Source organism: Astatotilapia calliptera, chromosome 10, assembly GCF_900246225.1.
Source record: "Astatotilapia calliptera chromosome 10, fAstCal1.2, whole genome shotgun sequence".
In the NCBI taxonomy this organism is placed as follows: Eukaryota; Metazoa; Chordata; class Actinopteri; order Cichliformes; family Cichlidae; genus Astatotilapia; species Astatotilapia calliptera.
The window spans coordinates 19,865,371-19,878,278 of NC_039311.1; positions in this window are offsets into that span (position 1 = coordinate 19,865,371).

Consider the following 12,908-nt stretch of genomic DNA (forward strand, 5'->3'; position numbering starts at 1 on the left):
TGTGTGTGTGTGTGTGTGTGTGTGTGTGTGTGTGTGTGTGTGTGTGTGTGTGTGTGTGTGTGTGTGCATGGCTGAGAAAAACAGATGAACTGTGAAAGGGAAGGCAGTAGAAAAAAACACATGCAGACAGAGCGATGGAGACAGACACAAACACAGACGATGTTGCCAGAAAATACACAAAGGGAACCAAAGTGAGAGGCACAACTAAAACGTGTGCTATTAGGACAAATAAGGCTATGACAGTCAGGCTGTAGCAGTAAATACAGAAAGAAGTGAGGGAAAATGGTTGGAGTGGGCAGAGAAAAGGAAAGAGGAGAAATGTAAAGGAAAAGTGGAGCGGGAAGAAGCTTAAAGTATTTCCCCAGGGAAACTGAAAATGTGAAGTAGCAGAGATGAGGGAGAGGAGGTCATTCAGGGTCTGTGGAAATGGTTAAAGGTTGCATTGGACAATTAAGATTTATGAGTCAGACAGATGTTTACAAATTAAAACAGTGGGGGTAAAGTCACGCATGTTTCTGCACATGTACTACATGCATATCTTAGCTGTTCTTCAGTCAGTAAACTCTGGTCTTGACTAAAGTTTTTTTTGAATCCCATTTCAACTGGTAAGGTTTTCTTTAAGCCTTTATTAGATGGAAAAGGAGAAAAGTGGGGGAAATGACACGCAGGAGATGGTCTGTGGCAGATATGAACACAAACAGCCTTTGGCATACGGGCTGCCTGTTTAACCACATGTACAGACGCTCCTGCAGCAAAAAAAGATCAGATTTTTGTAGTGTTCCTCTGCACACCACCACAGTGGATTTTAAATCAAACAATCAACATGTGATTGAAGCACAGACTTTCAGCTTTAACTCAAAGGCTTTAACAAACATATTATACTGGCTGTTTAGGAATTACAGTCATTTTTTATGTACAGTTCCCCATTTTCAGAAGCTCAAAATGAATTGGACAGTTGACTCATAAGCAGGTTCGTGCCACACTGAGGCCTGTTTTCATGATAAATGTAGCACACGTATCACTGGAAGTTGTTTCAAACTGTTTAATTTGTAACTTTTGAAGTGGCCAAATCAAAAGTCTGTTACATTTCTGAAAAGAATGAATGCACTGGTTCTCTCAGCAACACCAACAGACCTGAAAGACCACAGAAGATGAAAGTGGATGATGACAGAATTATTTCCATGGTTAAGGAAAACAACTTTACAATATCTAATAATGTAAGAAAATTCTCTGGGAGGTAGAGGTGAAGTCTCTAAAAGAGCCTGCACAGTTCAGAAAAAAAAAATTAGACAGATGAAACAAAGTATAACTTCTACCAGAACGATGGCAAGAGAAATGTTAGTAGAAGGAGAGAAACAGTGTGTCAGGCATGAGGAGGTAATGTTATGATATGATAATATATGGCTTTCAGTGAAACCAGGTAACTAGTGGAGGTTTTTTTTTGATGAAGTGACTCCTGGTAGAAATAGCAGGATTAATACTGAAGCGTTCAAGGCTGTACACTCTGCTCAGATTCATCCAAATGCTGCAAAAACTGATTCGACAGCGCTTCATGGTGAAATAGATACTGGCTCAAAGCAACCCAAGAGTTTTTTAAAGAAAAGAAATGGGATATTTTTCAATGGTAACCCAATTACTTTTCAACCCTCTTAAATGGGGGGACGGTAAATGCAATACATTTGTTAAACCCCTTGAATGAAAGCTTTAAAAAATAAAATAAATAAAAATCTGACTTCAATCACATCTATATTGTTTGATTTAAAATCACCTGTGGTGGTGTACAGAGGCAAAACTCCAAAAAAATGCATCTCTATCCAAAAACATACTGACTTAAGGCCACGTTTAACTACACTGAGCATTCAAAATGCTTTTGCATCCAAATTCATTCTCAAATTGGCATTAAATCGTGCACATAAGGCAACAGTATACTGCACCTACAATATTAACAGATTTGAACCCTGACTAACGTTTCAGCTGGGCAAGTAACACTGGTTTCAAAGTGCTGCTGGCTAAGATGGGGACTAGGGATCATCTTCAAAATGAAACACAGAAAAGAGATAGAACAAAAATACGCCCTACCTTCACTCTTACACATTTTTCCAAACCAAAATCACTTCATAAGTCAATCTCATCCTGTCGCCGATACCACAGCATTGCAGCTTCACCTTTAGTGTTTGGCGCTGGGCAGTTTTGTAGCTTTATCCGACTGCAGCTGTCTGCACCTGAAAATGACACACGGCTCATGATGTATGATATACAAGCATCTCCTTTTCACGTTGTAGCGTCAGCCGCGGGTGTCACGCTTGGATGGATTGAATATTTCAGATTTAAAAGGATTAAAAAAGCTTTTTTTTCCCCAGATCTTTATTTATTCAGGGATAGACTGCTCATTTGTCAGCATGCTCCTTCCCTGCTTCGCTTTCCTACATTTCAACTCAGTGATCCTTGGCATCTTTCCAGCTCAACAAGGTCTACTAAATTTGTGGGACATTGCTGCACTGACTCAAACTTGGCAGCAGGTTTTTGTAAGAAGCTTCTGAAAGAAAAAGGTGGAACCTGCTTCATTGCTGGGAGTATTAAACAAAGACAGCAGAGGGAAAATGCATATTTTTGCATTGTTTTAGGGAGTGATTTACTTTGTTTAGACTTCTTTTTTTCTTATTTACTGTAGAAAAGCTGTTTTTTGGGAGAAAAAGAGTAGGAAAATGAGCCCGGATCAAATGAGGGACGTGGATGTGTGCAAAATGTGAAGTTTCCAGGATATTAAACGGTGCAGAAATGAGTCAGACACATGACCGTTCTACACATCAGACGCCCGTCTGTCTCTTTGTTTCTCCTTTTGTGTCCTCTCCTTTCTTTTCGCAGTTGATGGTTTTGCCATTACAAACACACACACGCGCGCACACACGAATGCTCCCTCCCTGGAGAAATATTACTGTATCGTGAAATGCAGAGCAGAGAAGTGTCGTCCATGTGTGCATGCGTGTGTCTATGGAAAAGCTGAGCCTGTCATCTGGTAAAGAAATAATCTTTCAGGAATTATCCTCTCCCAGTTTTCTGTCCTCCCATTCTGCCTCTCAGCAGTTTTTAAACCTTGACTCGCTGTTTGTCTGAGGTTTGTTTATACATGTGTGATTCTGTACATGCAGCTGACTCCTATTGCAGTTAATAATACATAAATCATTGCCTCCTTATCCTTTGCTACTCATGTTCCTTTTTATTTCGCTATGCTAAGCTTCTTTTTTTTACCTGCAGAGTTTGGTGGAGAATGTTTTATCTTGTTTTTCATGTAAGCAAGTAATGAAGGAACTTTTTTGCATTTTCAGCTTGTAGTTGAGGCGATGTTTGCACTGTGTGATGATTTAACTATTAATACGTAAAGGTTAAAAATCAAATGAGACACCTTCACTGCTTTGACATAGCTTCAATGCTTATTTACTGACTTGCAGCCGTCCATACATTTTTAGCCGATGCATCCAGTAATTGAAGACTATAACCAACGGGAATTGATCTCCTCTCGATTTAACAACTGGAGAGCAACCCAGGTCGGTTCAGACGTTTGTGGTATAGATTTGTTGACAGTGTGGGTGTGGATGGAGGGCATCTGTGTCTGCTGTGAAAGATGAAGCATGTGGACGTTGTAGAAGAAGTGGATAAAAGTATCCTCTTTTTCCTCCACTGAAATTACCAGGAATGCCTACAGTCTATTATTTAACCACAAGGCCACTGCTAATTGTTTCAGTGTGTGTGTGTGTGTGTGTGTGTGTGTGTGTGTGTGTGTGTGTGTGTGTGTGTGTGTGTGTGTGTGTGTGTGTGTGTGTGTGTGTGTGTGTGTGTGTGTGTGTGTTAAAACACCAGCGGTTGGGAAAAATGAACAACGTGACGTGTCCTGCTCTACTTGATATGGCACAGATGCTGCAACAGGCCTGAGTGGTGCGATTCTGTACTCCCGTGACCCAAGACCATGAGGAAATAACTAAACAGTTTCACTGGCATCAGACGAGCTCAGGAACAGAGGCATAACTAATTTGTTTAGTCCCAAAAAGCCTCTATTAGCATTTAAAGCCTTGCGTTTTTATATATTTCAATTATGTCACAACATAAGAATTAAACGTTTCTATATACAGCACTCTATGTTCCATTTACTGACAGATTCTTGTGCAAAAGCAACCAGTCCTTAAATGTAAAAATCCATGTGGGTGAAGGCATTTCCAGCAGAGCTCTCTTCTGCCAGGAATGCCTTGCTCTCACACTCACACCTGAAAGTTCCTCAGTATAACTGCAGGGTGATCTGTTTGACACTGAGCAGCTCCGCTAAAGCATCTGGGGCTCTTTCAATGTATCTGCCCAGATTTATCCTACTGACTCACTGATCCATCCAACAGCCTTCTGGGAGAACAGACACAGTTTAGTCCAGCGAGTTCAAAATAACACTTTTTGGGCTCGTCCTTTCATCTGAGAGAATATTTCACATTTTAAAAAAGGGGATCCTAGTGAAGGTGAAGTAACTGTTTAATTGTTTTTAAGTGTTTCAAGCCAAACAACTACTGGATTCCATTCCATGATTTAGTGTCCATATATTTATGGTCCCCAGAAGTCTTGGCTTATCCCTGGAAGGTCAAAGTTCACAGGTTCAACCGCATGAACTGTGCTGACTTTGGCAATCCCTTTGTTTGTCGTGAGCTTCACATCTGTGATTTTTAAGTGAAACAAACTCAGACTGGAATGGAATTTGGTGCAGACACTCATGTTCACAAAAGTAAGATTTCTGTCTTTCTTTCATTGTGCTCGTGTGCAAGCATCAACACTGGCACTGCATTTAGCTTCAGCTGGCATTTGCATTTGTTTATTAGGAATTTGGTGAAAATTTTACCTGCTGAGGGGAGATGTGAGCTTCTTGCAGTCTATTAAAATTCATGTCACGTGTTCTTTTCCGTATGGAAAAAAGAGCCCAAAGTGTGTAATACATATAAGACATATAAGGTTTAGTGGCCACAGAAGAACATCAGATCAAGAACATCTACCGGGCTGTTAAAAAATGAATTAGTGGTTAAAATGAAATGGAGAGGTTTTGGAGCTGGAAGGTACAGTTCAGCTGCTTGGAATCCAGAATCTGAGAATGTATCAGAGCCAGTAATGATATGTGGCAAGCGGCTCGGAGTCAAGGAGGTAGAAAGTAAGCTGTGACCTAGGGGGCGGCACATATTAAATCAAGAGCTCTGTATGTTCCATTAGACGTCTTAGACACACTGTGTTTAGATTAATGTGAAGAGGGGGGATTGGGAGTGCAGGGCTATGGAAAGGAGAGGTTTTGTCTGTTCTGTCAATTACAATTCTGGAATCTGTCTCTGGGGCGGGGCTATAAGGCCAGGGGGCGGGGCTAATCAGGCTCCATGATTGAATAAACAGAAGTTTGGGGTGAAAACTGGGGTTCTGGAGAAAAGATTGCTGATCTGGTTGCTCAAATAGCTAAACCTGAGGAGAAGAAGGAGAGGGGGGAAAGCAAAAGAATTCAAAGAAAAATAAAGGAGAGACACGGGGAATGAAAGAATAATAAGGAAAGGGAGAAACAGCTGAGTGTTGGGGTAGTCCAAGAAAAGCAGGAGAAGTGGGGAGACAGGAGCAGGATGAGGGATGTTGAAAAGGAGGAAAGGGAGGTGGGGAACAAGATCGAAAGGCTCTTTAGGTTCTCCAGGATCCTGAGGTTTTATGTTTGTTCTCCCCCAAGTTCCAGTGGTTGTTACATAACTGGAAAAGACTGCTGAATAGTAAGATTGTGTATGGTCTGCCTGCCAACACAATCACAGCACAGCCAGCCGACTCATCTGCTGTACACTGGGAAAACACGAGCTTGGATGTGTGGCTTGGATTAGCCACACAATGTGTAGCTAATAAGTTCAACTTTGAATGCAGTGTGACTTTTCCATCCCATCATCCTTTGTTAAGAGGCTACAGAGGTGAAATCATGCTTTCATGTTTAAATTTGTATCAAAAAGCCTTTTTACGCCAGACCAAGAGGAAAGTTGGAGAGTGAAGCAATGACATAAAGCTGCTTGTAATTGACATGTGGCAGGTCAAGCTTCCCACAAAGAAACACGATGAGCATCCATACAGTGTTTTAGCTTTCAGCAGTTCAACAGTCTTGTGCATGGTGGACTTTCAGCTGATAGCTGTTTGTGCCTGTTATGACCCAGTGATGTGTTTGTTGGTATTGTGCATCCCACCGGAGGATGGTTGGTGGTATTTTCCCTTTTCTTTCTTTTTCCCTCTCCTAGAAGGTGGACACCTAGGCGTGGCTGCTAAGTATCCGGGTGGAGTCTTTACCTATCCTCGGACTGGATAATTGATGGACCACCTCCAGTACTTAACGTCCGGATGACAGACACCTGGCAGTGCTTTTGGGGAACCCCGTTGACTCGATCACGGAGTTGTGTGTGTTGTTATTGTAGTGCAGGCTGGAGTATTCACGTGTACCTCTAGCCTTGCCATGTAAATAATTGTAAATAGGTTAACAAGTGGCGGTCACTTTTTTTTTTGTACCTTTGCTGTATAACTTTCACTGTCGCAGCCTAGTAGGCGTGAGAAGCCGTTTCTTTTGTTGAACAAGTTTTCTCCTGTTTTTCGTTAGGTAATTAGGTAAGAGACTTGTCTTTTGTTTTTGTTTTTCTTTTTTTCTAGGGAAGTGTAGGGAGTGGGTTTTAGGGGGTTTTGTTTATTGTTTTGGCATTGCTCACTGCCGATGAAAATAAATGGCTGCTTAAATACTTGACAAAGGTGTCTTTGTTGGGGTTTGTGCGTGGGTGGGAAGTGAGTGGGGCAAAACTTTTGTTGCGTTTGATTGCTTGCCGGGACCAGAACGTAACATATTGGGGGCTCGTCCGGGATGGTTCTTTTTGTGGCTTGTTTTCTTGGTTGGCGGTTTTTTCTTGTGTGGGGGGTGTGTGTGTGTGTGTTAGGATGGAGTTTAAGTTGGAGGACTTCACTCTGAGCCCGTCTGCGGAGAAGTTGGACAGGTGTAAAAAGGCTGACCTCTTGCTTGTTGCTGAATTCTTTGATGTGACTGTGCCGTTGACTGCGAAGAAGAAAGAGCTTAGGGAGCTCCTGTGTGTCCAGTTGACGGACAGGGGGTTGTTTGGTGAGCCGGGTCCTGCAGGGGGGGTTGAGCTGGGGGCTGTTGCTGGTGTTTCTGCCCCACTGAAAAATCTCCCTTTTCCACCTAGCCCTTCTGTGGAGGAGCTGCGGTTAACGCTGCGCATTAAGGAGGTGGAGCTAAAGAAACAGCAGTTGGAGGTGGACGCCATGCACTTGAGGATCAGGGCTCTGGAGGTAGAGAGGGGAGCCTCTGTGTCTGCCAGTCCTCCTGTACCTCGGTTAGCCCCGCAGTCACCATCCCCGCAGGTACCCTCCCCGGAGTCATCATCCCCGCAGTCGCCATCTCCGCAGCCACCGGCCCCGATGCCAGGTGGTGGTTTTGATGTGAGTAAACACATCAAAATGGTGCCGGCGTTTCGGGAAACTGAGGTGGATTCGTATTTCACAGTGTTTGAACGTATCGCAGGTGCGCTGCACTGGCCAAAGGATGTGTGGTCTCTTTTACTCCAATGTAGATTGGTGGGGAAAGCTCAAGAGGTATGCACCGCTCTTTCTCTGGAGGACAGTTTTGACTATGATACGGTGAAGGCTGCTGTCCTGCGCGCTTACGAGCTTGTGCCAGAGGCTTACAGGCAGAGATTTAGGGATGGGAAAAAATCCGCCAACCAGACCTATGTGGAGTTTGCCAGAGAAAAGAAAACTCTGTTTGATAAGTGGTGTCATGCTACAGAAGTAAAAACCTTGGAAGACCTGCGTGAGTTGGTGACGTTAGAGGAGTTTAAAAATCAACTACCAGACACTGTGGTAACCTACTTAAACGAACAGAAGGTTACGACTCTCGCCGCTGCTGCTATACGGGCTGATGAGTTTGTGTTGACACATAAAGTGGTGTTTTCGGCTCCTGCTCACAGTTTTCCGTCTTCCGGTGGCCCGCCCCGATGGTCTCCAAGGGGCACCCGCCGTGCCATCCCCTCATCCGTTGAGAACCGCGTGTGTTTTTTTTGCCATGAGCAGGGACACCTTATTGCGGTTTGCCCTGCTCTGAAAAGAAAAGAAATGACCAGGAAGGGTGCATCTCCTTCCCCAATAAACCTTCTACAGATAAACCCTCCTCCTTTGGGGGAGGTGATGGTACCCGAAAATGATAAAGTAGATGAGGAGTTTAAGCCATTTGTGTCAAACGGTTTTGTTTCCTTGATAGGGGAAGATCGGCGGGCTCCTGTCAGTATTTTGCGAGACACTGGTGCGAAACAGTCGCTCATTCGTGAGGGGGTTTTACCGTTTTCAGCTCAATCCTATTGTGGGGCTGATGTGTTAGCCTGGGGAGTTAGGATGTGTGTAATACGGGTTCCTTTACATTTGGTGCAGCTTTCGTCTCAGTTTTTGTCTGGTGAGGTTAAGCTTGGGGTGCGACCCCAGTTACCGGTTGCAGGTATTGACATCATTTTGGGAAACGATCTAGCTGGCTGCACAGTTTTTCCGTCGCCAGAAGTAGTTGATATACCACTTACAGATAATAGTGGTTTCGCTTGTGCCACATCAAATGCTGTTCCTTTGTTTCCTGTGTGTGCTGTGACACGTGCGCAGGCACGCAAACAGGGTGACTTGGTGGATCTTAGCGACTTTTTCTTAAGCGCTTCAGACCCACTGAGCTTGCGACCCGCCTGTGAAGGTACCCCTGTCTCTGTATCACTTCAGCCGGATGAGGAGACTATGACTCTGTCAGTAGATAAAGACAAGCTTATAGAAATTCAAAAAAATGATGAGAGCTTGTCATCTTGTTGGGCGTATGTGACAGAGCCTAAGAGTGGGAGATCTGCGTCCTACCTTATTGAGGATGGGGTGCTGATGCGCTACTGGACTCCCAGTTCTGGCTGCACCCATGAGGGAGTGCAGCAGATTGTTGTTCCGCAGTCGCTTCGTCCCCAGGTCCTAAGCTTGGCACATGACCACATTATGTCCGGTCACTTGGGAATCACAAAAACATATAACCGTGTCCTCCGTTATTTCTTTTGGCCTGGTCTCAAATCTGATGTGGTAAGATTCTGCCGCTCGTGTCACACGTGTCAGCTTGCTGGTAAACCAAATCGGGCGATTCCCGCTGCTCCGCTACAACCCATCCCGGTTGTTGGGGAACCTTTTGAACATGTCATTGTTGATTGTGTGGGTCCTCTTCCTAAAACACAGTCCGGAAATCAATACCTACTTACCATGATGTGTATTACCACTCGTTATCCGGAGGCCATTCCACTACGCTCATTAAAAACCCGTGGGATTGTGAAAGCATTAGTTAAGTTTTTTTCCACTTTCGGGTTGCCTAAACGCATCCAAACTGATCAGGGCACAAACTTTATGTCTAAAATCTTTGCCCAGGTCATGACAGAGCTCGGTGTCACTCATCACACTTCGAGCGCATACCACCCGGAGAGTCAGGGTGCATTAGAAAGGTTCCATCAAACCCTAAAAAACATGCTTCGCAAATTTTGCACGGAGTCTGGCCGTGAGTGGGATGAGGGGGTGCCACTACTGTTGTTTGCCGTCAGGGAGACATGTCAGGAGTCTTTGGGGTTCAGTCCAGCTGATTTGGTTTTTGGCCACACGGTGCGCGGTCCGTTACGTCTCCTGAAAGAGAAATTTCTCTCAGATAGTCATCGGCCGAAAGAAAATATTCTGGACTATGTTAGTTTGTTTAAGGAGAGGCTACATAATGCCTGTGCTTTGGCTCGTGACATGCTAGCAAAGGCTCAGGTTAGAATGAAAACACATTTTGATAAGAAGTCTGTAGTACGGATGTTCCAGTCAGGTGACCGCGTGTTGGTTTTCTTGCCGGTTGTTGGTTCTTCCCTGCAAGCAAAGTTTTCCGGTCCGTATGTCATTGAGCGCAAACTAAGTGAGACGGATTATGTGGTGTTAACCCCTGATCGTAAGAGGAAAAGTCGCGTCTGTCACATCAACATGCTGAAGGAATACATTGATCGTGACCGCTCTAGTTTGGCACCTGTTGTGTCACCTATTGTGTCGGTATCCGTTTCTCAACCCTTGTATAGTCCCGGCGATGACGGGTTGGATGACAGGCACACCTCTGTTTCGGGTGCGCGTCTTGGGAACTCTGAAATCTTGGCTGACTTGGATGCCTATTTGGCGCCCCTGTCTGATCCCGCTAATTCTGATGTCCGTGAGCTCATTACAAACTACTCTGCTCTTTTCGGTGACATCCCCACTCAAACGCATGTATTAAGTCATGATATTGATGTGGGTGGCCATAAGCCCATAAAGCAGCATGCATACCGGGTAAATCCCACTAAGCGGGCCATTATGCAGCAAGAAGTCCAGTATCTTCTTGACCACGGTTTTGCTTTCCCCAGTAATAGCTCTTGGAGCTCACCATCACTTCTCGTTCCAAAACCCGATCAAACTCCCCGTTTCTGTAATGATTTCCGAAAAGTAAATGCTGTTACGAAACCCGATTCGTTTCCTCTCCCACGTATGGATGATCTGGTCGATCGTGTGGGTTCGGCAAACTATGTAACCAAACTTGACCTCTTAAAAGGGTACTGGCAGGTCCCCTTAACTCAACGCGCATCAGAAATCAGTGCCTTTGTTACACCCGATCATTTTTTGCAATATACCGTCATGCCGTTCGGGTTGAGAAATGCCCCCGCCACATTTCAACGACTGATGAACACTGTGTTACAGGGAGTCGTAAATTGCGAAGTGTACCTGGATGATATAGTGGCCTATTCCTCCACCTGGACTGAACACCTCAAGATTCTCAGGGAAATATTTGACCGGTTGCATGATGCCTCTCTGACACTGAATCTGGCTAAGTGTGAGTTTGGAAAGGCGGTTGTAACTTATCTAGGGAAACAAGTAGGACAAGGTAGAGTCCTCCCTGTTGCTGTGAAAGTGCAGGCAATAGTAGACTTTCCAGTTCCCCAGACTCGTCGGGAGCTGCGGCGTTTTTTGGGCATGGCGGGTTATTACCGTGGGTTCTGCAAAAACTTCTCTGAGGTAGTAGCCCCGTTAACCAGTCTTGCCAGTCCAAAATCGCCATTTGTGTGGACAGAGAAATGTCAGTTCGCTTTCGAAGCTGCTAAAGCTCTCCTTTGTAGTGCTCCGGTGTTGGCCGCCCCTGATTTTACACATCCGTTCAAGCTTGAGGTGGACGCCAGTGTTTTGGGGGCAGGTGCAGTGCTCGTGCAGGAGGATGACAATGGCATTGACCACCCAGTCTGCTTCTTTTCTAGAAAATTTCTAAAACACCAACTGCATTACAGCACGATTGAAAAGGAAGCCTTAGCCTTGCTATTGGCCTTGCAGCACTTTGAAGTGTACCTGGGATCTAGTCCTGTTCCAACCATTGTGTTCTCTGACCATAACCCTCTCCAGTTTCTATCTCGGATGCAAAACAGCAACCAGCGCCTTATGCGTTGGTCCCTACTCCTTCAGGACTTCAACATTGAGATCCGATATAAAAAGGGCTTAGAGAACGTTATGGCTGATGCCCTCTCTAGGGCTTAAATCAAACATCTTTGTGTGGGGTTGGATGTTTGATTTTTTTTGGGTGGGGGAAACTGTTATGACCCAGTGATGTGTTTGTTGGTATTGTGCATCCCACCGGAGGATGGTTGGTGGTATTTTCCCTTTTCTTTCTTTTTCCCTCTCCTAGAAGGTGGACACCTAGGCGTGGCTGCTAAGTATCCGGGTGGAGTCTTTACCTATCCTCGGACTGGATAATTGATGGACCACCTCCAGTACTTAACGTCCGGATGACAGACACCTGGCAGTGCTTTTGGGGAACCCCGTTGACTCGATCACGGAGTTGTGTGTGTTGTTATTGTAGTGCAGGCTGGAGTATTCACGTGTACCTCTAGCCTTGCCATGTAAATAATTGTAAATAGGTTAACAAGTGGCGGTCACTTTTTTTTTTGTACCTTTGCTGTATAACTTTCACTGTCGCAGCCTAGTAGGCGTGAGAAGCCGTTTCTTTTGTTGAACAAGTTTTCTCCTGTTTTTCGTTAGGTAATTAGGTAAGAGACTTGTCTTTTGTTTTTGTTTTTCTTTTTTTCTAGGGAAGTGTAGGGAGTGGGTTTTAGGGGGTTTTGTTTATTGTTTTGGCATTGCTCACTGCCGATGAAAATAAATGGCTGCTTAAATACTTGACAAAGGTGTCTTTGTTGGGGTTTGTGCGTGGGTGGGAAGTGAGTGGGGCAAAACTTTTGTTGCGTTTGATTGCTTGCCGGGACCAGAACGTAACAGTGCCCATCAGCAGCCTTCCCTTCAGTACCTGAATCTTCAAATTGCAGCTGTCGGCTTCATTTAGTGTTCTTTGGCTTTGCTCTTTACATAAACTCATGGAAAAATAGAAAGATCATATTTTTCTTTGGAAAAATTCCATCTCAGTGTTTGACTTTGCTTCCAGACATGCCACTCATCACGTCCAGATCATGTGACGGGAGGTACCCCCTCAAGTCACTCCTGCTCCCCAGTTACTGAGAGGTCAAGCTGATGCACATCTGGCATTTCCTGTTTCCTCTCCTCCATATGCCCCCGAGTGGCAACCACACACACATACACCCGTACATACACACAAAATCACACACACAAGGACACCTACTCATTCTCTTAAACATCTGTGCACATTCAAAGTTATTTTATAACAGCAATGAACCCAACAAACAGTCCAACAGGTAGACCTCTGTTCCACACTCAAATGTTTCCATTGGACTGTAAAGTCTTCCAGCTGGTATGGACTTGGTAGAAAGACGGGGGAAAGACAGGAGGGAGGGAAATGGAAGAAAATGAGAAAAGAGTAA